Consider the following 10,632-nt stretch of genomic DNA (forward strand, 5'->3'; position numbering starts at 1 on the left):
ATTGTATCATGCTGTGCTGGCTTATACCTGATACCTGTCAGTGAGTAGCCCCTATGAGAACGTAGCTCAGCTACGCCTCCATCCTAATCCTCCCGTATAACATGTGCATGTTTGCTCCTGGAAACACTGTGCTACACCAGTGGGTCTCAAAGTGTGGTCCAGGTACCCTCATGATTCCTTAAAGGGTTAGTTCAGATTTTTTGAGTATTTTCTGTAGGAAATACTTACCATTAATGTAGTGGTTGCAAAGGTATTAATTGATTGCCCGAGTCCCGTGGTCAGAGTTATGGTCCGTTTCTGATAAATATTTCGTTCAATTTCGACCCCTCTGTCACATTGTACTATTTTTTGTGTCATATATTTTGTGCGTGATTAGGCTGCCGCGGCGCAGTGATTCTGGACACAAACATTAGTACCATGTGACAGAGGGGTCGAAATTGAACGAAACCTGCTCTATATGGTAGAAATAGGTCAACAATACAAATGACGCTAGTTTTTTTAATTAATTTATTTTTAATGAGCGGCCCCCACCAAATCTACTAATCTACCGGTACTACTTCATATTTATCAGAAACGGACCATAACTCTGACCACGGGACTCGGGCAATCAATTAATACCTTTGCATTAATGGTAAGTATTTCCTACAGAAAATACTCAAAAAATCTGAACTAACCCTTTAAGGGGGTTCCAAATGGCCCCTTACGGGTGTGTAACTCTGAGAGTGTGCAAATGGAACCAAATGGATCCGTAAGGGTCCATTTGCACCCTCTCAGAGTTATGGGGGTCCCTGAAATTAAAATGTCTGAGAGAACCACTGTGCTACACTAAATGGAACAGAGCCTTTATTAGCATCATTGGTAACACCTGTGAAGGAAGTAAGGAAGAAGCCCAATTTCTTGCCAACATGGCTTCTGTGCCTAGAGATCAGCCAAGTCAGATATGCGCCACGGTTGATTCAAACCCCTAGTGGGCATATACTTTACCCCCTGTGCCACTCGATTACCTATGAAGATGTTGTTGAACGTCACTGTGTAAGTGATGATGGTGAGTCATGAAGAAGTTGAGAATATCAACTATAATGTCTGGCTGAAAACAGACGGGAGGGGGTTGATGAACTTCTCTGCTTATCTGCTCCTCCCCTCATTGCTGGGAGTGTGGAGAAAACAAAAACATTTTGACTCTAATTTGGTTTTACATTTTCATTTGCACGCCCGCATACTGACTACCGAAAACAAGGCTCTCAACCAAAATAATCATTAATCTAATTTAGCGTTCAGGATGACAACTCTAACCTATACCAACAGAGTAACCACTCTGATAATCAAGTGCTCTCTCTCTCTCCTGCCGGAGAGTGTTTGTTTGTTTTATTTATTTCATTTCTTTATTTAATGATTTATTTATCTCCCCTAGATTCCTCTTTCGTCTGGCTTCAGCTGGCCTGTGTTTCTGGTGTGGGCCCGTTTCTCTGCCATCAGCATCTTGTTCGCTGCTCTCTAGCTGTGCTGCCTGCCGCTGAAGATAGATGCTGTTCATATTGAGTATGTTGGTTTTATTTATCATCATAATCCTCTTTCTCACTTCTGTGAAATTCTCCTTTGTCTTCTTTAAATGTGCCCGAATGACTCTCTTTCTGCCCTCGGGAGGTATTGTTGCTGAGATGACCTGTCCAGCAGATTGTGGCTGACCCTCCTCCCTGCCCTGCACAGCAAAATCCTCGAGTGTTTATGAAACAGTTCAACAAAAGTACAATACCGGAGGTCTGTCATGTGTCGACTACGGCTCACGGTGTTATACTTGACAACGCTGCCAACCATTTTCTAAAGCATACTGTGTGGCTTGTTTGATTTTCTCCTCTGCCTTAGCTTTGTTAAAGGAGCTTCTTCTCAGCTCTTGAATGTCTCGCATTTCCATTGTTAGCCTTCGGCTGCATGATGGACTGACAAGCCTCTAATCCTCCAGATATTTGCTTGTTTCTCCGCACAGCATTGATCGCCACCGAGGCCAAACCTACTGTATAAGCCCTCATTCATATTGAAAAGAATTAAGCACAAAAGAAGAACAACTGCAAATCTTTTTCAACCACATGAACCCTATCGTCCCTGTTCTGGGGGGGCGAAACATTCAGTGGATATAGCTAGATTTTCAAGCTCCCAATGCGTCGCACCGAGATGAGTTGTGATCTCTCTGAGCCGTAGATCGACTATTTTTTGCAGAATATAATTTAGTATAGAGCTAAAACAGGAGGAGGCCGAGTATAGAGCCCTGGGGGGACTCTGGTCAATATAGTTTATCCCATTAAGACCTGAGGCCGATTCTACAAAATGTCTTCTAAATCCTAACAGTTTTCAGAAAAACTTAAGTTGCTGCATCAGTGGTGCTCAAACTTTTTCATGTCAAGGACCACCCAAAGTTATTATGTATTTGGCCGCCGACCCCCATCTCAAAATATGTAGTTCCAGGGACCCCCAGAAGCAAAGATTTGAGTTAAAAATGTTTTTTCAAAAATAGCAGATCTACAAGATCATAGCGCGGCACGAAGTGACGCGCTATGAGCTTGTAGATCTGCTATTTTTGAATGGCCAAAGACAAAGTATAAAATTATGCTTTTTTGGGTTAAAATCTAAAATGACACAGATTCTTTCCCGGTGTTAATGGTTTAAGTGGTTAACTGCTGCTTTAACCTTGCCAGACATATTCAGAGTTTGGAAGAACTCCACAGCCGTGGTGTATGAGACGTTATGGGGGCGCAGGAGAGTTGTTGTAGCGCCCCCCAGGCCTTCAGTCTCTTTGATTTGCTTAACTTTGGATAATTCGATAATTAGGGATGTCAGCCATGTCGATCCACTACTTATTTTAATGCTCCTCGGGTGTTCTAATGTTTGAAACATAATATGGAAATTATGGAATATAATATGGAAATTATGGATTTTCATTTACTCACCTCCTTGACTCCACTTAAGTTCAAAGCATAGCTTTTACTTAATGTTATTGCTGAAATAGTGGGCCTGTACATACTATATTATGTGACTGACACACCCGTGAGAAAGACAAACAAAGGACCGTTTTCGAAGGCCCTGCTCGACTTGTGCTAACCGTATAGAGTTATAATATATCTAGAGAACGGACGGCCCCGCCCCCCCCACCTATTCATTTCAATGAAAGTTGCTCACAAGTGCATGAAGCACCCGAAAGTACACTCTTCTTCTGGGATTGGCTCTAACGTTGGAGCCAATAGAGCAGAGCGCACTAGCGTTTCAGACAATAGAAGCATGCGCAGTAGCGTCCTAAATGTGGGAAGTCTTGCAATACCAGATTTGGCCACCAGGCTTTGTGGCTTCGATAATCGTCCGCGGTTCTGGGGGCTTGATGCTAACCAGACCCATAGAGAGAGAGAGAGAGTTGCGTCACGCTTTGATCTCGCCGCAAATCGGCATGTTGCCTCCTGTAGTTCCAAACATTGGATCGTCCTCATTGAGATTCCCATTCTTACAATAAGAGTCTATGCTAGTGACGTAACTCTCTCTCTCTCTATGGGGCTTGGTGCTAACCACCTGTGTCTACACTGACGTGAAACGTCAGAGACGTGAGAGATACCATACTGGAGGTCATGTGATAATCACTATCCTGTTGCTTGTTATTGCTGTTGTCTTGTTATTGAACAACACATAGCATTGCATTCTATGTCATCGAGCAGTTGATCAAAACCCCATATTCACAGTTCATATGTTTTCCACACCCGCCCCGTCGGTACATTCGTCTGTCCAACACTATGGTCCCAAACAAGATTATCTCGAAAGCTACTGCCTGAATGGCCATGGAATTAGATGTGTAATTAAATGTGCGCTTTCATGCATGGCAGGATGAACCCTACTGATTTTTGTGACCCCATGAAAAGATGCAAAAGTGATAGGCTGCCCTATGTGGAAGCTTCTTTCTTCCTTAATTTAGTTTAATTTCCTGCACCGGGGATACTATTGTTGTTATCAAATGACGACTTTAATCCCATAAATTATGAGCTCACAGTGAAACGATATGGTCAGTGAAATGAAAAAGATGGAAGGAGCCTCTGTTTTATATCCTTATTCATCTTATTTGTTTATGAAACTACAGTGGATAATTCCGGTGAATGATGCTGGGCATGTATTGTGGCCGACTCAACGTCGAACGTAACACAATTTTGTAGGACTTTTCACAGACGACTGCAGAACGCAGGTCACCTCAATTGTACTCTGAGTGGCTCTCTCCAAAATTGTAACGGAAAGAAACATCAATTATAAAGAATGAAATATGTTGGCTGTTTCAATGAAAATCACCTTTTTATAGATTAAAAATCACAACAGCTTACAGATCTATTTAGATTATTTCTCCTTTATTTCCATTTCTGTGAAGGATTTGTGTAAACAGAAACACACACACACACACACACACACACACACACACACACACACACACACACACACACACACACACACACACACACACACACACACACACGGGATATACATTTATCTCAACCGTGAGCCATCTAATTGACAGTTATTTTTGCAAGAGCAGATGTGGAATACTGGAGTAATAGTTCGACAAGTTCAAGCTGACATAAAGACAAAGCCAGAACCTTAGCTGTGTTCACTATATTCTTGCAGTTTAATTGCGCTGGTCAGTGGGCAAGATGTTTACTGTTCCTCGGGGTCCATTAGTGTGCACTCGTAAATGCCTTTAAGCTTACTTTAATTTCCTCCTGAAAATGTACTAACGACGTGATCGGAATATACTAAATTCCCCTTAATTTGGCGACTGGGTCCCCTAATTTCACTTTGGAAGACATCCCTTAATCCTATATGAAGATGTACAGTCAGTCCTCTTCGCTACACGTTCCCATTGTTTGATTTTCAAAAAACAACACAAAAAAACAGAAGGGGGACATTTTCTTAACCATTTCAACTCTATATGATAAATAGCTAAAATATTCTATCTACAACCTCACAATGCATCGTGATACGGCATGCTGTGAGCTTGTACATCGGCTATTTTCACCATTTGTCATATAAACAAATAGCTAAAATTGCCAATCTACAACCTCACAAGAGCTTGTACATCGGCTATTTTTGATATATCCTTTCATTAAAAGAACCTTCGCAACATTTTGACAAACATTGACAAATTTGATAATTTTTATCAAATAGGGACACACCAGGGTTCATCTGATTTTAACATGCATTTAATTTGATCATAAATCTCAATCATATCAGACAGTCTACATTTACAAAAAGGAAATGCATGTCACTGGCGCCTGAATATTTCCCCCGCGGGACCAATAAAGGTATCTGTCTATCTATGTATTGACGACAGTCTTACCAGAAGCAGGGATAAAACACACCCCCATCAGTGATAAGAACTAAATGGCCAGAGAGAGGGGGATATCGAAAGCAGAGGCATGGATTTCCCAGCAAATCAAATTAAATCCTGTGCATTTCCACTTCTCGTGATTTACCTTCACATTTACATCCACTGTACAGCACTGTAACTTTTTACATTTAGATCCACTGTAGACACATACTGTATACAGTACAGAACTGTAACTGTTTACATTTAGATCCACTGTACTGTACAGCATTGTAACTGTTTACTTTTAGATCCACTGTAGACACATACTGTATACAGTACAGCACTGTAACTGTTTACATTTAGATCCACTGTAGACACACATACAGTACAGCACTGTAACTGTTTACATTTAGATCCACTGTACAGCACTGTAACTGTTTACATTTAGATCCACTAGACACATATACAGTACAGCACTGTAACTGTTCACATTTAGATCCACTGTAGACACATACACAGCACAGCTCCATACAGTAACTGTTTACTTTTAGATCCACTGTAGACACATACATTACAGTACAGCACTGTAACTGTTTACATTTAGATCCACTGTAGACACACATACAATACAGCACTGTAAGTGTTTACATATAGATCCAGTGTAGACACATGCATTACAGTACACAGCAGTGTAACTGTTTACTTGGCAGCTTTATGAGCATCCACATACTTTCACACCAGAGTAACTCGCAGGGCTTCGCAGTCAGCTTCCACTAACAAGCTCAGCGTGCATCATCCTCCTCCTCCTCCTCCTCCTCCCCTCCTCCCTCCCATTTCAAACGCTTTTGTTTTCAATTCCTTCAGTTTTTTATCCGGAGTGTTTTGGAGCGGGGCAGGCAAGGCAGGCAGGCAGGGTGGATGGAATGGTACCAGATTCCAGGCTTGGTTGATGTGATTAGGTGGCCAGAAGTGTGCGCGGGGGCCATGATTGGAGAGTTAACCAGCTCCACCAGGGGGAACCTACGTAATTGTTTTTTTTTCTTCTTTTTTCCCGGGGTGATAAGAGGTTACACCAGGGTACAGAGAGGGAAAAAAGGAAAAGTATAAGGGCAGAGAGTGGAAAAGGTATGGGGGTGGGGGGCTGGGTAGGAGGGGGGGGGGGGGGTGACGCGTAGCACCACCCTTTCATCCTCCGCTGTCGCTTGTATCAGCCGGTCCCTCCTCCTCGCCTTGTCCTCCTGTTCCTTGTCCTTTAGTCAAATCAGATAGGAGAAGATGTATTCATTCTAAAGGTGCTATTGAGATACCCATCTGCGATAACAGTGTGTGTGCATATAATTGTGCGTGTGCGTGTGCGTGTGTGTGTGCGTGTGTGTGTGTGTGAGCGCGTGTGAGCGTGTGTGTGTTTGTGTGTGAGCGTGTGTGTTGTGTGAGCGCGTGTGTGTTTGTGTGTGTGTGTATGTGTTTTTCATGACAGTTACGTGAGCTTGTCATCCTGCTCCTCTAGATCAATGGAGCACAGTTGCCTAGCAACCTGCCGATCGGGAGGCGGGGGGGGGAGAGAGAGAGGAGGGAGAGCGCGAGAGCGGCAGCATAGAAGAAGAAAGCGGAGAGAGAGAGAGAAATGGAGGAGTCTGGAGAGGAGGAAGAAGAAGAAGAAAAAGAAAGCAGGAGGGGGGTGAGATCATCAGGACAGAAACGGAATGCTGGGGGCTATAGAACAGCGCTAGACCATGGCCAGACTCAGGCCTTTGGGCCGTAACCTAAATCTGAGATAAAACACAGGTGGTGGTGTGTGGGTGGGGGTGGGTTTGGGTGGGGTGGGTTCGAATCAGGAGAGAGAAGTTAACCCATTTAATCCAGGAACGCATCTCTGTCATTTAAAGATTTCCTTTGGCTATTCAAAATAGCAGATATACAAGCTCATATCGCGGCACTAAGTGCCGCGCTATGAGCTTGTATATCTGCTTGTATATCTGCTATTTATGACATTTGTCGAATATTTTGTTCCAGGGACCCCCCAGAAGCAAAGATTTGAGTTACAAATGTACGCTTTAAAAAATATATATATATTCAAAGATTTGCCTAAATGTTCACGATTTTTTCCAGAAATAGCAGATCTAAGCTCATAGCGTGGCACTCTGTGAGCTTGTAGATCTGCTATTTTTGAGTAGCCAAAGAAATCTAAAAATGACAGAGATGCGTTCCCGGATTGAATGGTTTAAAGAGAGACAAATGTGGATGGAAGGAAATTAGAAGAGTGGAGAGGGGGGAGCGGGGGAGAGCAAGGACGAGGGGAAATGAAACACGAAGAGAGGAAGGAGAGGAGAGACGAGGAAAAGGAGGAAGGGATGGAGAGAGAGAGAGAGAGACAGAGAGAGAGAGAGAGAGGGAGGGAGAGACAGTCTGCTGATCAGGTGTTCAGACGCCCGGTCTCCAGAGAGGGTCTGTGCATATGCTGCAGGTCTCCTCTGATATTTATACCGTCTTCCTCTGCCAGTGATGGAGGGAGAAAGATTTAAGGAAGGAGGGGGGGGAGAGAGAGGGGAGAAAAGGAGGGAGAGAGAAAGACAGACAGACAGAGAGAGAGAGAGAGAGAGAGAGAGAGAGAGAGAGAGAGAGAGAGAGAGAGAGAGAGAGAGAGAGAGAGAGAGAGAGAGAGAGAGAGAGAGAGAGAGAGAGAGAGAGAGAGAGAGAGAGAGAGAGAGAGAGAGAGAGAGAGAGAGAGAGCTGCGCGCGTCCCAGTGGTATACTGTGTGACGGAGTTAGAATAACATGTGGAGAGGCATAGCGGTTGTTAAACTTTATGGAGGATTGAAAATGGACAATTAGCATCTCCAACGATCTCACACTGTCACCTGGAACATTCAGCCGCCCCGGTTGTCATAGAAACCCCCTCCTCTCTCTCTCTTTCTCTCTCTCTCTCTCTCTGCTCTTCCTATTTCACGCTAGCCCTTCCTTCCCGCGGCCGGCCCGGTGTGTTATTGCATGCATGAGTGTATACAGTACAGTACACAGAGTACACAGTTAAAATTCATCGGTGTGAGGGTCCGTTTGGAGTTACAGAATGGGTTTAATAGGAGGATGAGGGACAGACTCACTGGCCATGCGTGGACGATCCCTCTATAATCCCCCTTCTTCAGAGGATCCAAACTTTTCCACGCCAAGGACCCCCAAATAACCATAGCCTCTGGCTGAGGCCCCTATTGTGAAAGCCAAGGGGGAAAAGAATGCCGATCGGCTATTTTGAAAATCGTCAAAATGTTGCCGATCCACAGCACGTTTTTGTTAGTTCTTTTAGTACTGTTTGGATTGATTGATTAATTGATTGAATATTTTATTAGACAGAAATGTAAAACAGTCAAACACTTTGTCTTTGTTTCCATTGGGGTCCTAGGTATTCAATTCATCAACATATAATTATAAACAGTTTTTACAGAGCAACGGTAAATGGAGGTAAAAAACTAATTAAGTGTCCATTGCAGACAGTGCTCTCACTGTATTTCATAAAAAGAACACAAATATTAATAATTATCAGTGCAATGACAATCAAAAAAGTGTCCATTTGGTCAGTGCAAAAAGTGTGAGAAGTGAAAGTGTTAACAGCGAAAAACAGCACAAAGAACCCCACCCTAGGAATCTCAGAGGTCAGAGGTCAGGTCAGAAAAAAATCTATTTATTCCAGGTTAAACCCATTTTCAACCTATGTTCATATAATTGGTCCTCACTAATGCTCATGGTAAAATGGTACAATTTGTTTCTACTCACTCTGTCTCAAAGGAGAGCTGTGAAGATTAAAAAAAAAACACGAGAACAATGGCTTCCATTATAGCATGCTAACTTTCCAGGAATAGAAATAAAGCCTGCTGTTTCTATTAGCTTGGATTCCCCATCGATGATGTCACTGGTAGGCCAGTTTCTTGAACTTTCCACAGCCCTCCTCTGAGACACAGACCAAGGACAAACATGGTACCATGTTATAATGTGCATTAGTATTGAGAGGACCAATTATATTTCAAGATAACGGTTGTCCTGGTCAAGCGACCGTTGTGTGTCTCGTCGTAGCTCTTCAAAGCAAACCGGCACAAAGGACTTTCCAAGTCTCTGACATCACCTCCGCCCCGGGTTAGGTGAATCTGTCGTTTCCTCTCTTCCTCAGGTACCCAATTATCTCTAGGTGGAGAGGGGGGTGGGAGGCATTATTCATGATGGCATCCGGCTTCCTTGCTGTACACTCCCTGGCAGTGGTGGAAAAAAGTACTCAAATGTTTTACTTAATTCAAAGTACCAATACTGCAATATAGAAATACTCTGTTACAGGTAAAAGTCCAAAATGTAAAATTTACTTGAGTAAAAGTACAAAAGTATTGGCATCAAAATGTACTTAAAGTACCGAAATTAAAAGTACTAAAATGTTTGAAAATAGCAGATCTACAAGCTCACAACGCGTCGCATCGCGACGCGTTGTGAGCTTGTAGATCGGCTATTTTCAAATAGCCTATGTATAAAATAGGGCTAAAGTGGTTAATGTATGTTTATAATGTAATAATTTATATCTGCAAAGTAACTAATAACTAAAGTTTTCAAATAATTGTTGTGGTGTAAAAGTATAATATTTGCTGCTGAGATGTAGTGGAGTAGAAGTAAGTAGAAGTAAAAGTATTGGAAATTGGAAATACTCAAGTAAAGTACAAATACCCCAAAATTGTACATAAGTACAGTACTTACGTTTAGTTACTTTCCATCACTGGGTGGGAGGCATTATTCGTGATGGCATCCGGCTTCCTTGCTGTACACTCCCTGGCCACACCCCCCCCCCCCCCCAAGACGGAGCCCGCCTTCCTCACCAGCCTGTTTAGATCGTCTGTTTAGAAGTGTCACCCGCTCTGTGGTGCCCCCCCCCCCCTCAGCACGTAATTCCAAAGAAGAAAGCACTTGCCATAACAGACTGATAAAACATCTGTAGCATCCTGTTACAGACATCAAACGATCTGAGCCTTCTCAGGAAGAACAGCCTGCTCTTCCCCTCGCTGTGAAGTGCCTCAGCGTTGTCAGACCGGTCCAACGAGCTGTTCAGGTGCATCACGACCTAAAGCAGAGAGTGTCTATAGGGAAGGACTTCCGTTGTACGCGTTTCCCCCAGAAACTATATTTTTCTATCTTTTTCGACCAATCGTTAGTTATTATTAGATTATTGGTTTAAGGGATCAAAGTGTTCCCTACATTTCTTTGAGCAGTATATTACTTTATTATTAGATTACTATTTTTATGCATTTGATGTATTATTGATGTATTATCTTGTCCTG

The sequence above is a fragment of the Gymnoscopelus braueri genome (genome assembly GCF_963280865.1).
Source record: "Gymnoscopelus braueri genome assembly, chromosome: 17".
Taxonomy (NCBI): Eukaryota; Metazoa; Chordata; class Actinopteri; order Myctophiformes; family Myctophidae; genus Gymnoscopelus; species Gymnoscopelus braueri.